The sequence below is a fragment of the Rattus norvegicus genome, chromosome 5 (assembly GCF_021556685.1).
Source record: "Rattus norvegicus strain SHRSP/BbbUtx chromosome 5, alternate assembly SHRSP_T2T, whole genome shotgun sequence".
Lineage (NCBI taxonomy): Eukaryota > Metazoa > Chordata > Mammalia > Rodentia > Muridae > Rattus > Rattus norvegicus.
The window spans coordinates 122,124,356-122,142,620 of record NC_141538.1 but is presented as its reverse complement, the minus strand read 5'-3'; the positions used below and the strand labels follow the sequence as shown (position 1 = coordinate 122,142,620).

At 42.6% G+C, this 18,265-nt stretch overlaps 1 protein-coding gene across 1 annotated transcript in view; it reads right to left on the bottom strand.

Annotated features, from left to right (window-relative positions):
- The window catches only part of Lepr (leptin receptor), a 179,865-nt gene that overhangs the window by 149,478 nt on the left and 12,122 nt on the right, over nucleotides 1-18,265 (bottom strand).

Below are 18,265 nucleotides of genomic sequence, written 5' to 3'. Positions count from 1 at the left end.
TTCTGGCGAGACTACACTAAGGAAGTAGATGTTCTAAGTGCAAGGGATGTTGTGTTTCTCTTTCAGGGTTTGGAAAGTTTTCACAATGTGAAATGGATTCAAGCAGAAGCACGCTCTGTCCCACACATGATCCTGCTGCCTGAGGATGGCCTCCCCTCACTCCTGGACAGAGTACTCTCCATGCATCCTTAGATCCTTGCTCCAAGGTGTCAGTCTCTCACCAAGCTGTCCCCCACAGCCCTCCAAGCTGCAGCAGTGTCCCCACTCTGCCACCATGCTCCCTTTACAGTGCTGTCTCCTCCAGTCTCCCGCCGCTCCACAGTTATGTATTTTACTCTGTGGTGATTATTTGCCTCTCTCCCCAGATAAATATGAGATGTTATTTGATACTGTTTTCTATTGTATCCTGACACTTAGCACAGTACTGATACAAGGAAAAAGTATTTATTGGATGAGTTAATCCATTCCAACTTTATATGCCATTAAATCACACAGCTAAATAACTCAATATCAACAACTTCTCAAGAACTAAGGCTTCTCAGAAAATTAAGAGGTCAACCCAACCTCTCACCACAGCTACCTATTCCCTTCTTTGGTCCCCATTTCCTAACTTTAAAAAATGCCCTGGGCCAGGGATGGTGGCACATGCCTTTAATCCCAGCATTAGGGAGGCAGAGGCTGGAGGTTCTCTGTGAGTTCAAGGCCAGACTGGTCTACATAGTGAGTTTCAGGACAGTCAGAGTTACACAGTGAGACCCTGTCTCAAAAACAAATAAGAACAACAAAATGTCACCATAGAACGTGTGAGTGTGTGTCTGTGTGTGTGTGTGTGTGTGTGTGTGTGTGTGTGTGTATCCCTGAAAACATGATTCTGTTTGCCCATCAAAGTCGGACAAAGGTCCTTTAGGAAAACAGATTGGGGAGATCTTTCTTGACTGGCCACGTGGGCAGAAGCATTCATGCCAAAGGGCATGAGTGACACAGTGTATAGCCCCAGACTTGATACATCCCAGTACTATGTAGGACTACACTGTTTGCAGATAGTGTTTATGGAAAAAGTAAAAATTTAACTCAAAGGTACACGTGTTTAGCTAGTAGTGATGGTTTCTGACCAGGCAACCTGAGAGATTTGCTTCTGGGTTTTGTTTTTTGGGTTTTGGTTTTTTTTGTTGTTTTTTGGTTTTTGGTTTTTGGGTTTTTGTTTTTGTTTTTTTGTTTTTGTTTTTTTTTTTTTTTGGCTTTTTGTGTTTTTATGGCCTTAAGATAAATTCACATGAGAATTAAGTCCCCCATCTTCCTCTACTTATAGCAGGCATTCAAAATCCATCCTGACTGACAATGGAGCCCACCCTCCATCTGGTCAGTTTTTCCTTTGTTGTTTTGTTTAGTTTTGCTGTAGGGAGACAATTAGAAATAATCAACCAAGACACCTCTGCAGGACTCAGTAGAGTAATGTTGCCCGTGTGATCATCTATTGACCCTACATAGCATCCCAACAACAGACCAAAGAAATAGTCCTGCCCACTAAGTTAGCTTAGTGAACCAGTGGATGCATTGCGTTTACTTGCAGAGCGCAGGTGAGCCATTACCTACAGAAGCATGGATGACCAGCAGACAGGTGCAACACCAAAATCTATCCAACGTGGGTGACAGCTCATGAAAGCTGCCTCCCCCAAGCTCCCAGAGGGAAATTTACACGGATCATCTGAAATTGTCTTGGGGAGGAAGGTATGAATCTTGAAATTTTCAGGATCTTTCCGAGATTTGTAAATTCCTTTTCTTCTTGGGTCTAACAGAGTACTCCTCCAGGAGTGAATGTTTTCTTTTTTTTTTCCCCCTCCATCTTTATTAAATTGGGTATTTCTTATTTACATTTCAATTGTTATTCCCTTTCCCGGTTTCCAGGCCAACATCCCCCTAGCCCCTCCTCCTCCTCTTCTCTATGGGTGTTCCTCTCCCCATCCTCCCCCCATTACCGCCCCCCCAACAATCCTGTTCACTGGCGATTCAGTCTTGGCAGGACCAAGGGCTTCCCCTTCCACTGGTGCCCCTACTAGGCTATTCATTGCTACCTATGAGGTCAGAGTCCAGGGTCAGTCCATGTATAGTGTTTAGGTAGTGGCTTAGTCCCTGGAAGCTCTGGTTGCTTGGCATTGTTGTTCATATGGGGTCTGCAGCCCCTTCAAGCTCTTTCAGTCCTCGCTCTGATTCCTTCAACGGGGATCCCATTCTCAGTTCAGTGTTTTCCTGCTGGCATTCGCCTATGTACTTGCCATATTCTGGCTGTGTCTCTCCGGAGAGATCTCCATCTGGTTCCTGTCAGCCTGCACTTCTTTGCTTCATCCATCTTATCTAATTGAATGGCTGTATATGTATGGGCCACATGTGGGGCAGGTTCTGAATGGGTGTTCCTTCTGCCTCTGTTCTAAACTTTGCCTTCCTATCCCCTCCCAAGGGTATTCTTGTTCCCCTTTTAAAGAAGGAGTGAAGCATTCACATTTTGGTCATCCTTCTTGAGTTTCATGTGTTCTGTGCATTTAGGGTAATTCGAGCATTTGGGCTAATATCCACTTATCAATGAGTGCATACCATGTGTGTTTTTCTGTGATTGGGTTACCTCATGCAGGATATTTTCCAGTTCCATCCATTTGCCTATGAATTTCATAAAGTCATTTTTTGATAGCTGAATAATATTCCATTGTGTAGATGTACCACATTTTCTGTATCCATTCCTCTGTTGAAGGGCATCTGGGTTCTTTCCAGCTTCTGGCTATTATAAATAAGGCTGCTATGAACATAGTGGAGCACGTGTCTTTTTTATATGTTGGGGCATCTTTTGGGTATATGCCCAAGAGAGGTATAGCTGGATCCTCAGGCAGTTCAATGTCCAATTTTCTGAGGAACCTCCAGACTGATTTCCAGAATGGTTGTACCAGTCTGCAACCCCACCAACAATGGAGGAGTGTTCCTCTTTCTCCACATCCTCGCCAGCATCTGCTGTTGCCGGGGTTTTTGATCTTAGCCAATCTGACTTGTGTGAGGTGAAATCTCAGGGTTGTTTTGATTTGCATTCCCCTTATGACTAAAGATGTTGAACATTTCTTTAGGTGTTTCTCAGCCATTCGGCATTCCTCAGCTGTGAATTCTTTGTTTAGCTCTGAACCCCATTTTTTAATAGGGTTATTTGTCTCCCTGCAGTGTAACTTCGTGAGTTCTTTGTATATTTTGGATATGAGCCCTCTATCAGTTGTAGGATTGGTAAAGATCTTTTCCCAATCTGTTTGTCCTAACATCAGTGTCCTTTGCCTTACAAAAGCTTTGTAGTTTTATGAGATCTCATTTGTCAATTCTTGATCTTATAGCATAGGCCATTGGTGTTTTGTTCAGGAAATTTTCTCCAGCGCCCATGTGTTCGAGATTCTTCCCCACTTTTTCTTCTATTAGTTTGAGTGTATCTGGTTTGATGTGGACGGGAGTGAATGTTTCAATCCGAGGGAGTAGTTACACAGCAAGATGGAAACCATAACCAATAGGTTGCTGGAGTCAAAAGGAAAATCTGAGTGTTGAGTGCTCACCGTGGACCCAGATGTAAGAGAATTCTTTCCCAAAGGGCTTGGCCAGGCAGAGTAAATGCTAGGGGAGTGGGGTGGGGGGTGGGGGGGAAGACACCCTCCCCCACCTTTCATGTTTCTTTCAAGGAGTGCAGGGAAAGACAGGAACAATTTGGAAACATTTTGTGGTGTGGAGATGGTGTGTCGTTAAGGAGAGGCCAGCTAAGCACCCAACCAGCTGTTGCTTTATCAGACCCAACTGGCCTAAGGGGAATCCTAACTCTAACCCTGTCCAGCCTTCCTTACGCATCTAAAGGAGAAAACTTTCAAGACTCCCTCCTGAGATGCGGTCTCACTCTGAGACCTCACTAAAAGACTACAGAATGCTTCAATTCCCTCTACTTAACTCTCACATCACTAAAGGCCTGTTTACAACCATTTACCCGGCACATCATGTCCTGCCATATACATGTATGCATGCATGTATGTTTGTATGTATGTATGTATGTATGTATGTATGTATATACTGCTGCTGCTGTAATACATTCTTGTAATCCCAGCTATTAAGAAGGCTAAGGTGAAAAAAAAATTGTGAGTTTAGTCCTAACCTGAGCAACATGGCAAGATGAGAAGGAGAGAAGAGAGAGAGGGAGGGAGGGAGGGAGGGGGGAGGAAGGAAGGAAGGGAGGGGAAACATGCTAAAAGATGAAGACAATTTCAGGAAACAGAGCAAAGCATTAGACAGAAAGAGTGGCAGCAGGAACGCCTGTATGCCTGACACCAACTTTAAAATAGTGATTAGTACATAAAAGGCTTTACTGGATAAAGCAGCCTGTGAGCAAGAGAAAATTTAAGCAAGTAAAAAAAATGTAAGAAAGTGGGGGGGGGCACTAAAACAAACACAATGCCTCAGACAGGCTATTGGTAGGCATGGCTAAAGACTCTGTCTTGGACAAACTCATAGCAGAGAACTTCAAAGCCAAGAACACAAAAAACTACAACTGAAAACTTAAAACAGAGTAGCTCAAGAGCTGTGGCACATCTGTAAAGATATTAACTGAGGAAATAATAGGAGGGGAGGCTAAGTTAAATAAAACATTTTCCTTATTTTTAGTTGTCCTGACATAACATGTTGTTGTTCTAAAAGCATCAGGAATACATGAAGTTATGCAGGGATGGCTATTCCTTATGTGTGCTCATGTGCATGGTTACCGACAGTAAAATCAACAACAGCCATGGCAGCAGGGCAGAGGAAGGAGTTCAGCTGGTTTGCTGTTACAAAACATGAACTGTATCCATGAAACTACATGTAGTTGTTTGAAAGTACAGTTAAGTTCACTGTAAACTTATATTGCAAAATCCAGGGTCACCACTCAAAAAGTAAACAAGGAGCAATGGGGAGAAGAAATACTAAGAAAGGAGGAAAGTGGAATTATGTAAGATGTTCAAAATGGCAAAGGTCAGGAAAAGCATGAAGACAAAATCTGGAACAGAGAATAAGAAGAAACCCCACAAGTCTTTCAGATATTGCTCTGTGACTCGCAATCATTTTGAACGTCAATGGTCAACAGAGAGGTCACTATGGTGGCCCAGATCACACCCAACTATACATTAGGAAACCATCAATAAATCAAGAAGTAGGACGTTCCAGTGTTTCTAGAGTCCTGTTATATTCTCTACTGACAACCTTAGGAAACACTATTCTGATGTCAAAGGACAGGGGTTATAGCTTCTGGGTTTGGCAAGCACTTGTTTTGGACCTAATTTCTTTCACAGCACATTATGTTCATGAGCATCATCTAGATCTTATGACAACAAGATGGCTGCCAAGTTGTCAAAAGCACAAACAGGAGCCTCAGAGATACACTGACCTGAGACAGATTCCAATGTCTGAAACTGGGCCTGACAGGGGAAACAACTTTTTGGTATCAAACATCCCATTGAAAGGTTTGAGAAATACTAAGCATTCAGTTTGTCCTCTGTCCTGTACATTAAGATGGGCCAATAAAATCTGTAGTCTTCCTGATTTGCATTAGCTCACAACCATCAAATTTTCCTCAATCTTGTATTTCTCTCAAAGAATGCTCTGCCCATTTTGTGTCATGGATGCTCTGTGTATCCTCCCAGTTCATTATCCAGCTGTGTTTTTGTGGTGACTTTTAGATTTTGAGTCTGTTCTGTACAAAAATAAACCTGCTTTTTTGTGATGTATGTGTGTGTGTGTGTGTGTGTGTGTGTGTGTGTGTGTGTGTGTGTGTGTGTGTTGGGGAGAGGGTATATACAGGTGCACATGCACATGTATGTACCCATGTAGGAAAGCCAGAGAGATCAACCATGGGCGTTGTTCTGCAGATGGCTGCCCATTTTGCCAATTTATTGTTGTCATTATTGTTGTTGGTTGTTGTTTTAAGATAATAAGGTCTCTCACTGGAACCCCAGGCTCACCAATTAAAAAAATTAAACTAAGCTGGATAACTAGAGAACCCCAATGATCCCCCTGTCTCCATCTCCATGATTAGAAGCACAGGCCACTGATAGAAGTAGGAAATGGAGCTGCTGATCTGATTGGAAACCATTTTGGTGGGTTGTCTCTCCTTCCCTCCTGGAAACCATTTTGGTGGGTTGTCTCTCCTTCCCTCCGTCCCATCCTTGGTCCCTACCTTCTCCTCCCTACCCCATCCTACCTCTCCTACTGTCTGTGAATTGGTTCTTCTCTGTTATGTTCTGACCTTCACCTCATTGACTCCCAGCTATTCTCTTATAGGCTCAGGCAACAGACCCCACCACATCAGGAGGGCTACTGCTATAGTGTGTGCACCTCAACTAGATACACCCTTTCTTCCCGTTTCCTCCACAGCTCCCTGTGGAGGGCTCCCTCTCCATTCCCTGTGGCCCAGGAATCAGGCACAGCCTGGATATAGGTCTGTGGTGTGGATTATTCATGTAGGACATGAAATAGCCCCCTCCCCTGAGACCTAAAGAAGGGACTTCTGTCTCATAGCTATTGTCTGTCATTGGCATCATTCTCCTGATGTTGGGAACAAGCAAAGGAAACTTATCCTAAGAACTACCATTTCATTTTCAGACAGTCTCCTTGTTTCTTCTACCTCACTCTCAGCCCCTTCTACCAAATCAGATGCCAACACCTCTGCCTCTATGCTCAATACCAGAACCAGGCAGTCACTGCAAAGGACATGACACATCCAGCTTAACTTTGTTAGGACAGAGTTTCAGTTAGTCTAAGTTTATACAGAATTCTCTGCCAACCTTACTGGAAGCATGTTCCCATAAGATCTTATCTCATTCCACTTGCTGCTAGCTAAATTTATCAGCATGGAATTATTAATTAGGGACTGAGCTATTTCCTGAGCACTTTTGACATAACTGTGATTTTTGTGACTCCGTGATTCACTCTCATTGCTTTTGCCATCTGTCCCTGAGCAAAATGCATTTATTTATGTTTGCAGTTGTTTGTTGTTCTCTTTTCTTTCTTTCAAAGACAGATTTGGGAAAGCGATTTTTGGAAGAACAATCCTCTTACCACCACCACCACCCCACCGCCCCTTACAGAATACTTTTAATTAAAACGCACCAGAGCAAGCCCATTAGGAGTCAAACCATGCCTTCTCAAAAACCTCTTGTCCTAGCCTCAATACCAGAGGGTTTTAGGGTCAAACCTCAGGCTCTGGCAGCCCTAACAAGTTAGGCTCTGCTACTATCCCCATTAGGCTAATTACAGAGAAGAGAAATGAGGTAGAGCAGAGAAAGATTTATTCAGTGTAGCCATATTGGAAAGGGAAACAATTATAGAGCTCCAGTGATTGTCTCCTGACAAATCCATTTTCAGGTCAATTAAAATGGTAGGCAAGCTGCCCTTCCTGGACAAGATGTGGCATGTCACCAACACAGCCTTGTCTCAGCTCCTGCCTCACAGTGGCCAGTACTATGTGAAAACTCTTTCCAGGAAACAAATCTCCTCTGGCTTGTAACCTGACAGCAACATGAAGACTCCCAGGAGAAATTCCAATTCCCTAGGGCCTATGATCTCAACAGTCTGAGAGCTGAAGGAAAGGGAACATATTTTTAGGATATCATCTTCACTCCTGCCAGGACAGTTACAGGTTTTCATCTCTCAATAAATGTTGAAATCCTTACAAGGATCTTTGAGGCCCTGGGGGATATAACCAACCCTCCCACACTTGATGGATTAACCATAATATTCACCCATCAAGCTTCGAGCCAAGAGATGTGTTCTAGCTCAGGACTCTGCACTTGCTTATCCCTCCTTTTGGATTATCCTCACATTACTGCCTGGACTAGGCTGTCTTCTATGTCCTTCAGATGCCATGTGCTTAGTGAGCTTTTCCTATTATGTCATGGGCACAAGTCTCCATCACCTGCCCACATCCAAGTCCATATTCATAATAGTCTATATCTTTTCCTTTATTGCTGTTTCACTTTCTTTCCTTTGTTCTTTATTTATTTATTTTTTATTTTTTGGATGAGGAAGGGGCTTCAAGACAGGGCTTCTCTGTTTAACAGTCCTGGCTAGCTGTCCTGGAACTCAATCTGTAGAATAGGTTGGCCTCAAATTTACAGAGATCTGCCTGCCTCTGCCTCCTGAGTGCTGGAACTAAAAGCACGCACCACTACAACCAGCTGTCTTTTCACTTTTCATTAACACAATGTATTTTTTTTTTTTTGCTCTCTACCAAAAAAAAAAAAAAAAAAAAGCCACCTAAAGGGGGTATTTTAGTTTGCTTTCTATTAATGTAATAAATACCATGATGAAAAGTGACTTGGAGCAGGGTAGCAGTTGTTTGGTTTACAGAGTTACAGTCCATTATCATGGAAAGACAAAGCAGGGACTTGAAATAGGAACCTGTAAGTAAGAACCGAAACAAAGATCACAGAGGAATGTGGCTTGCTGGCTTGTGTCTAGACTCAGTCTCATCCACTGTGGTAGTCTGAATGAAAATTGCCCCCATAGGGTCATAGGCCCTATTAGGAGGTGTGGCCTTGTTAGAAGAAATATGAAACTGGGGGTGGGCTTTGAGTTTTCAGATGCTCAAGCCAAGGCCAATGTCACTATCTCTTCCTGTTACCTGCTAATCCAGATGTAGAACTGTCAGCTTCCTCTCTAGTACTATGTCTGCCTGTACACTGCCATGCTTCCCACCATGATAATGGATTAAACCTCTGAACGCTGAAGTCGGCCTCAATTTAATATTTTCCATTATAAGAGTTCTTGTCAGGGTAGGGGGATGCTGGAGAGATGGCTTAGCAGTTAAGAGCACTGACTTCTCTTCCAGAGGTCCCTGAGTTCAACTCCCAACACCCACATGGTGGCTCACAACTATCTGTATTGGGATCTGATGCCCTCTTCTGGAGTGTCTGAAGATGGCTACTACTATGTACTTATATACATAAATAAATAATTCCTTTTATTAAAAAAAGTCTCTATCTTGCCCACTTAAAGGCATGTTCCATAAGATCACAGAACTTGCATGTCTTGATTTGTTTTAGAATTTTTTTCTAATTAAACATTGACCATATATGGATAAATATATTCCTACTTTGGATTCTGATCCACTAATTTATATGCGTGTCCTCAACAGGTCTAAAAATCAAATAGTATATTAATTTTCTTTTTTTGGTTTGTTTTTGGGGGTTGTTTGTTTTCTTTCTTTCTTTCTCTCTTTTCTTAAAGACAGGGTTCTCTGTGTGGCCCTGGTTGTCCTAGAACTTACTCCATAGCTAGCCAAACTTGGAGATCTACCTGCCTCTGCCTTCCAAGCTCTAGTACATTAATTTCTCCATTTTTTAAAGAAATTTGATGGCACTGAATTGAATCTGTAGGTCAATTTTTGGAAAACTGACATGTTAATAATGAACCCCGTATTGGATAGACACATATCTGAAGATCCTCAAAGCAACGAAGACTATATCCTGTTCCTTTGAAACCCATGGGAAGGTGACAAGATCTAAGAAGGGAGGTAGGCATGTGGTCTTAAGCCACTTTTGTACCAATAGTACCCCCACCCCACCAGGACAGGATTATGTAATCTAAGGCAATGAGCATCTCATCTGTAACTAATGATGAAAATCAGTAGGAAGACTGTACCCTATTCCCTGACTTCAGACTTGGGACTGTCCGGACTCTGGGATGTCCGGGGTTCCAGTGACAGGAGAACTGGAACTAGGGGTGCCATATGGCAACTAGAAACAGGAAGCATAAAACTGGTCAGATCAGATGAAATTAAAACAAATCAACATCAAGAAAAAGAAAAACTTAACTATGGGGTTTCCAGTGAAACAAACCCAATTGGAATGGTGAATGATAGGGAGGTAGACAGACAGACACTTTTTTTCAGACAGACTTTTTAATGAAAAGTTAGTTCATATAATTATACAGACTGAGATTTGCCAAGATCTCTAGTCAGCACTCTGAAGGCCTAGGACACCCAAGCATAGTCCCAATCTGTGTCCAAAGGCTGAGAACCAATTAATGTACTAGAGCTTGGAAGGCAGAGGCAGGTAGATCTCCAAGTTTGGCTAGCTATGGAGTAAGTTCTAGGACAACCAGGGCCACACAGAGAACCCTGTCTTTAAGAAAAGAGAGAAAGAAAGAAAGAAAACAAACAACCAATGTCAATGATGTCAGTTCAGTTAAGTCCAAGTCCAAAGGGAAGACTAGTACCCCAGCTCTAAAAGAGCCAGGCAGAGAGAGGGACATCTCTTTTACTTGACTTTTTTTTTCTTTTTCTTTCTCCCCTTTCTCCCCACTCTTTCAGTTCACCAGTGTTTGGATTAAGCCCATACATTCTGGAGAGAGAAATCTACTTCCCTAGGAAAAATTTGCCAAATGTTAGTATCATCCAGAAACGTTTTACACACACATCCAAACAACAGTTAATCACTATTCTGACACCCATTACTCAGTTAAGTTGGCATATAAAATTAGCTATCACTTCAGATAATTTTTGTAATAGTTTCTGGACTAAGACTGGTACCTATATGAGACAATAATGGTGGGAAAAGAGGCATCAAGATTAATTCATGAAGGTTGGGAAGATGTACTTGTTATATAATATGAAAACTCGAGATCAAATCTTCACAAGCCACATAAAGATCCATATAAAGATGGATTCATTAGCACCCATCTGAAATTCTAGTGCTTCTAGCAAGAGATGAGATACAGACACAGAAGACTCTGGAGCTCCTCAGCCAACTAGTCTAGCATATGCAGCAACAAAGAGAACCTGTCTCAAACAAAAGGAAGATTAGGATTAACAGTTGAGATTGTTCTTTGATCTCCAGTGTGTCCTGGAATGTGTGTACTCACAATTATACTCACAAACAAACACACACATCACACACACACACACACACACACACACACACAAATTGACATTTTTATTAAAAAATATTAACACAAAAGAAGTCAGCTGGCAAAGACTAGAACCCCCTTTACATGTGGGATGCCTGTAACAAAATAGAGCACGTGCTTTCTAGAAAATCCCTGTGATCTCTGAGTGAGGGATGAAATGGATACTACATAAACAAGGTATAGATACATGATCAGGAGTCTTACAGCCACAGGCTTTTGAGCCATGGACCTGGCCCAGCTCTCTAACCCATTTCCACCCTCAGAAATGCCCCTCCCTTTTTTTCCTTAATCAACTTGTTTCTATTTCTATCAATACCCATGTGATACTCATCAAATTCTTTGTTCTGGGACTCAAGAATCTAGAAATGTCAACAAGTACCCTCTGGGCTCTGGACCACACCCTTGTTTTAGGGGGGTAAATAGATTCACCAGCTGATCTAAATAGAAAAAGAGGGAAAGAAGGGGGAAGTGTAGAAGAATTTCATCTTTTTTTAAAATTTTTTTTCTTTTTTTTCTTTTTCTTTTTTTCCGGAGCTGGGGACCAAACCCAGGGCCTTGTGCTTGCTAGGCAAGCGCTCTACAACTGAGCTAATCCCCAACCCTGAATTTCATCTTTTTTAAATGTTTTCATACAATATATTTTGATCATATTCTTTCCCCTCTCAGCCCCTCCCACATCCTCCCTCAGCCCCTCCCACATCTTCCCTCAGCCCCTCCCACATCCTCCCTCAGCCCCTCCCATATCTTCCCTCAGCTCCTCCCATATCCTTCCTGCCTTTACTCACCCAGTCTCATGTTCAATCTCTCTCAAAGAGAAAAAAAATCAATACAAAAACAAAACAACAACAAAAACAATAAGACAAGGAAGGATGGAAGAAGGGAAGGAGGATGGAAGGGAGGGAGGAAAAGAAAACAAAAAGCCCACCCCTCCCCCCTAAAGGAGATCATGTTGTGTTGGCCACCACTTCATTTTCTTAATTTACAGGTAGTTGTATGAAGTTGCCATGTACATTAACATGCTGCCCACACTGGCCATTATTTTAATGACTCAGCTTCCCAAATGCTGGGGCTTACAGGTATGTGTCTTTTTCATTGTGACCACAATCTGAGCAGTGTCCCAGCTAGCACATGTCTGCAGTTCCTAACTACATTAATTACTTTTTGTAAATTACTCATTAGCTCACAGCTTCAGAGGGTCTGTCCTCGGTGAATTGGCTCTAAGTTTCTGGGCCTGCTGGTGGCAGGGAAGCTACAGAAGATGTTCACCTCACGGTGGACAGAAGCACAGAGAAGGGGCCTGAACAAAATACTGCAAGGATCTATGCCCAGCCTTCAGGCTGACTCTACCTCCCAGAGTTTACCCGGCCTTCCAAAGCACAAGCTGGGAACAAAGTGTTCGCAATACGAGTCCGTGGCAAACACTTCATATTCAAACCACAACAGCAATTAAAGGGGCTATTTTGTATTTTAAGTTGTTTGGGGAATTTTTAAATAACCACTTATTGGGATGATGGGTTTGCAGATATTATAACAGGTGTAACTGGAAAAGGCAAGCAAGGGAGCACTGAGTGAAAAACAAATCAATTTCTAAAAATGTACATTTTAACATGCACGAATTCCGGAAATTTCCAAACACCAGAATAAGCTAGGATACATTGCATTAGTAACCACAGGGGTGTGGGGTGTGGGGTGTGGGGTGTGGGGTGTGGGGTGTGGGGTGTGGTGGTGCTCTTCATAGAGCCTCTGGAAAGTACTTTGAGAACCATTTGTCTAAACATTTAAGCTACTTTGCTGAGTTAAGAGACAAGAGAAAACAGCAAGCTAACCTCCCACCCAACCTTAATCTGGAGCTGCAACGCAAGCTTGCCTTCCCAGACTCATTGCACACTAGTTATCTATAGAGACAGGCTTCAGAGCCATAGGACTTCCTGGAGTTCCAAGGGGGTGGGGAAGGGAAAATGAGTAACTTCTAACGCATATGCAACTTCATGTGGGATGGTGACGACATTCTGAAATTAAAGGTGGTGGCTGCACAGATCTTTGCATATACAAAAACTAATGGACTTCATATTTGTAGAGGGTCAATTTTGTAAGACTGGAGAGAGAGAGAGAGAAAGAGAGAGAGAGAGAGAGAGAGAGAGAGAGAGAGAGAGAGAGAGAACCTTTCAAACATTCCAAGTCTTGTGGCCCAAGAAACTGGAGGCTTAAAGAAAAACAAGACCGTGACCTTCAGTGTTGTATATTGAGACTCAAGTGAACAGGACATATTGCCAGCTTTATATTCTGGGGATGAGAGGAGTCTGATTTAGAAATGTGAGCCATCTGCCTATAGAAGGTAAAGTGTGGTGGTTTGAATGAAAACGTCCCCTATAGGCTCAAGTGTATGAATACTCAGTTCTCAGTTGGGAATAGCGTTCAGGGAAGTCTTGTAAAAGGAAGTGTGTCACTGGAAGCGGGTTTCAAAGCCATATATCACTTTCAACTCACTCTCTGCTTCATGCTTGGAGTTTGAGATACGAGTCCTAGAAGCTCTCAGCATCCAGTCCAGCCACCATGTCTGTTGCCTATTGCCCTGTTGTCTCCCCATTAGGGGTCCTAACCTTGTGGAACTATGAGCTCAAATAAGAACTTCAGTAAGTAGGTGGTGACATGGTGTTTTGTCACAGCAAAAGAGAAGTAACTAATACCATGAGACAGCATGAAATCTCCAAATCAGTGAGCAGAAGGTAGGAAAGGTTCATGTTGATGGCTTTTCCTTATGGATTATATACTTCCAGCCAAACAAGGAAACTGTCTCCTGATGTCTTAGTTAAGGTTCCATTGCTGTAAAGACAATGGCATGACCAAGGCAAGTCTTATAAAGGACAACATTTAGTTAGGGCTGGCTTACCATTTCAGAGGTTCAGTCCATTATCATCATGGCAGGAAGCATGGCAGCATGAGGTAGACATGACGCTGGAGGAGTCCTACATCTTGATCCACAGGCAGTCAGGAGGGGACCGTCTCTTCCACACTGGGGGAGTTTGAGCATGGGACCCCAAAGCCTGTCCCCACAGTGACTTCCTCCAACAAGGACACACCCATTTCAACAAGGACACACCTCCTAATAGTGTCACTCCATGTGAGCCACGTATTCAAACACATGAGTTTATAGGGGCCAAATCTATTCAAACCACTACACCTGAAATAAACCTCATGCAGTGCTGGTAACTTGTCAGACTTCCTTGAGAAGAGACTAGAACAGAGACAGTGATGGACATGACCACATCTTGACCAGACTGCTTAATTATGCATAGACTTGAATATTTAATCCCAAACTTCATGTTAGAATGCAGAAGATGGACTTAAATCATTGGATCATTTTCTCTCTTCCCAATGTAGCCCTACTATGCAACTCTCAATCCATCCCTCCTTCTGTCTGTTTTTGTTTCTCTCCCTCCCTCCCCCCTCTATTTTATTTTAGTTTTAGTTTTTACCATTTCACTATTTATTTAGCTCTTTTAGCTGGCTTATTAAAGTGGGTGACCAGATTGAATGTGGTGGTGCACACCTTCAATCCCAGCACACAGAAGGCAGAGCCAGGAGGATCTGAGTGATTCTGAACCCACCCTAGTCTACATAGTGAATTCCAGGATAGCCCAGAGCTCCAAACTGAGATCCTGGATCAAAACAATACAAGAAAGGGTGTTGCTGGGGTGGAGGTGGTGCTGAAACCTGGCTTACTGGAGTATAAGCAGATGTGCTAGAGAACTGTGGTTGTGTCAGGGGAACGAGCCGACCTTTGGGAGAGCTCTTAGAACTCTCCCGAATAGAGTGGTGGTAGAATAGATAGAGAGGTGATAGAGGGGATGAAGTCTTAAGACAGAAGCCTGGTACATTCATGCTTTAACATATAAAGTGAATGGTTATCAGAGATACATAGATGATAGCCGAAGCACTGGTAATTAATAATTGCATGACAATTATTAGCACTGCTACATTTTAATTTTTTTGAGAAAGGAAAATGAATGCATACCTTTGTCATCCACTAACGTGAAAGTGTGAGAAGTGCCCTAGCATCCTTTTCAAATAGTCAACATTGAAGGGACCCAATGCAATCTCCATGGTGTGCTGCGTTCCAGTGAATGGTCTCAAGTCTCCCACTACCCTGTATTCCCAGTGCTAAGGATGGACAGTTCTTTCAAGATTGTTACCTATTGGTTTTCCTTGGGAACTGTTCTTTTTGGGGGCCTTTTATACTTACATCTGCATTGCCAAGTTTCTGTTTCTGGTAGTTGAACTATGCAGCTGTGAGGTAACACAAACAACTAACTTGTAAGCTAGTTGCCCAAACCCACTTGTGAACATCAGATTCAATCTTCCTTAATATACAGAACATGAGGACCAAGAGTTCCTTCTGTGTCACTTCACATTTGAATATGCCCTTTCTGCAGTTAGATTTGCCTCCCTTTTCCAGTACAGCATACTTTCTCTTGCGTGTATGTGAACAGGTACATATACCTACATAGCCCCAGATATGTGGAATACATGTGGAGGCCAAAGTTGATGTCAGACATTTTCCTCTACTGTTCTGCACTTGCCAACTGGGATAGTCTGGCTAGCAAACTTCTCAAGGATCCCATGTACTGAGATTACTGGTGGGCCACCACACCTACTCAGCTTTTTATGTGGGTGCCAAGAATCTGAACTCAGTTCTCACACACTGGTAGCAAGCCCTTTATCCACTGACGCACGTCTCCACCCGTTCACTACAGCACAGTGTGGATTAACCTCGCCATCTGCACCTAAGTCTGCCACCTCTCAAGGCAGACTATCCCCAGTCCAGTGGTAATGGAGTCCTTCCTGGCAGATACTGCTTTCAGCACCAAGAATGCTCCTCTTCAACTAGTGTGAGAGCAGGTCACAGCCAGTCACATTTATATCAAGATCATCTAGACAAAAGCACTGGAAAACAAATCTTCTGGTCCTCCTTCCAAATATAATGGGCCCCAAAGCACAGTAGAATCTTTTTAATTTAATGACGTGCATAAAAGCCTCCGTGGTTGAAGTGTTAAGTGACAAGTTTTACTTGAAAAGTGATCATTTTCATCACACGCCCTGCACCTGAAAACAGACTCGTGATCTTTGGCATCGTGGTTGGGTTGTCCACACCACTGCGCTACCCTTGCAGCCTGGCCATTTAAAAGCAAATCATAACTCATATGCTAGGACTTTTGTAAACAAAGGCAATTCTCTAGGAAAAATAGAATAGAAACACACAAGTTACACTCATCTACTCAATTAAGATGTCCACGCTATAATTAAATGTGATGTGTGGGAAATGCCAGCATCATCATAAACATTTTTTCGGTTCTACTAGGATACAAAATTTGATTTAGTCAATTATGAGAAAGCATACTTTTTTTTTTTTCTTTTTTCTTTTTTTCGGAGCTGGGGACCAAACCCAGGGCCTTGCGCTCGCTAGGCAAGCGCTCTACCACTGAGCTAAATCCCCAACCCCGAGAAAGCATACTTTATGACGTCATCTGAGCACTCTTTTCAGAGTGTCAGAGGTATCGTTAACATAATGACATTTCAGCTTCTGGAAAAATTCCCAGTGAGGAGGTAACTAAGAGGTAGATTTCTGGAGGTCTTTAAGAAATGTACATGGGTTCCTTTTCAGGGGGGAATCAAATAAACATCTCTGAACATAAAACAACTGAGAATCCTGGCCCAAGGAAAGGATGGGTTGTCCCACCCCAAACACTATCATGTTCTCTACATGGCTGGGCTGCTTGCTCTTTCCGTGACTGAGCACCAGGACGGAAGTTCTCTCACAAGCACACAGCTGTGGCACATGGGGCACCTGCTGCGATGGACACCAGTTTCAGAAGAGGAGGGAAGAGGAGGGAAGAGGAAGGCATCTATTCCTTCGGTGGAGAAACTGAATCAGACGACTTTCAACAGCACATGGTTTGTCAGCTGAGCTAGAAAGCTGATTAATGGGGAGAAATGGGGTGAGGATGGGTAAAGTTGAAGTAGGAAGAGAGATGGGAGGAAAGACAGGGTAAAAAGAAGATTCCTGGTTGGAAGAGGAAGTCCTGAAACTCACAAGAAGGTGCCTAGACAACATGGGTACCAGGGGGCAGAGTGAAAAGCAAGGGAGAAAGGCCTTGTTCTGAAAAAGAGGTGGAAACTCCCACTATCTTCCTCCAAAACTTGTCCACACTTTTGGGACAGGATTCCTGTTTCACACTTGGGTAGAGACCTTTAGCCTCACAGGTCAGGGTCAACAGTTTACCTGCTCCTGCCCATTCATAATAACTTGGCTGTGGAATGGTGTTTTCCATTCTCCTAGAAGCTAGTTGATAGAATGTGTCAGTCCCCACGTGAGAATTCTTACTTGTGGGCAAGTCTTTAAAGTGTAGTCTCAGTTTTACAAATGTAATCAATATGCTCTGAACTTTTAAATGAATTCTACAATATAAGGATGGGTGCTTCTTGGAAGGAAAGAAAGACATCCATCATTCTGATCAGGAAAAAACTGTAAATACTCCTATATGGCTAACATTGCTTAAAATACTTGGCACTATGGAATAAATGCTTTAGATACACAACAAATCTAATAATAATCTATCAATTCAAATACTTTTTAAAAGATTTCTTTATTTCATGTATATGTCTCTGTGTGTGTGTGTGTGTGTGTGTGTCTGTGTGTGTGTGTGTGTGTGTGTGTGTATGTCTGTGTGTGTCTGTGTGTGTAGGTACTGCAGAGCCATAAGGTACTGGATACCTTGGAATTACTGTTGAATCAACTTAAGTTCGTGCTGGGAACTGAACCCAGGTCCTCTGCGAGAGCACCAAGTGCTCTTAACCACTGAACCAGCTCTCCAGCCTTTCAATACTCTTTATGCAGGTACATTTCATCCTTCTAGAAATAAAATCAAGAGGTAACTCTTAAGCCAGATATGGTGTATGTGCTTGTAATCAAAATACTTGTATCAAGTGAGCTTGAAGGTAGGCTGGGCTACTGAGGAAGACCCTATCTTAAAAAGAGAAAAGAAAGGGGGAAAGGAGCAGTACTTTAAGCTCCTATATGAAAGTTATCTTGGTTATTTGAGATGTTCATTATCAAACAACCAAGACACTTCCAAAAGAAGTCAAATAAACTAATAGCTTTGCCATCTGTGGGAAAGAAAAGTTACTAAAGCCAACCGGACAGTCAAAATAGTATTGCAGAGGTCCATTCTAAGACAGGATTACTGCTCAGAACTCCAAAGTGTGAAGAAATTGTCATTCATCTTTTAAACAACGTAAATTGAGATTAAAGATTTATGAAATTCAA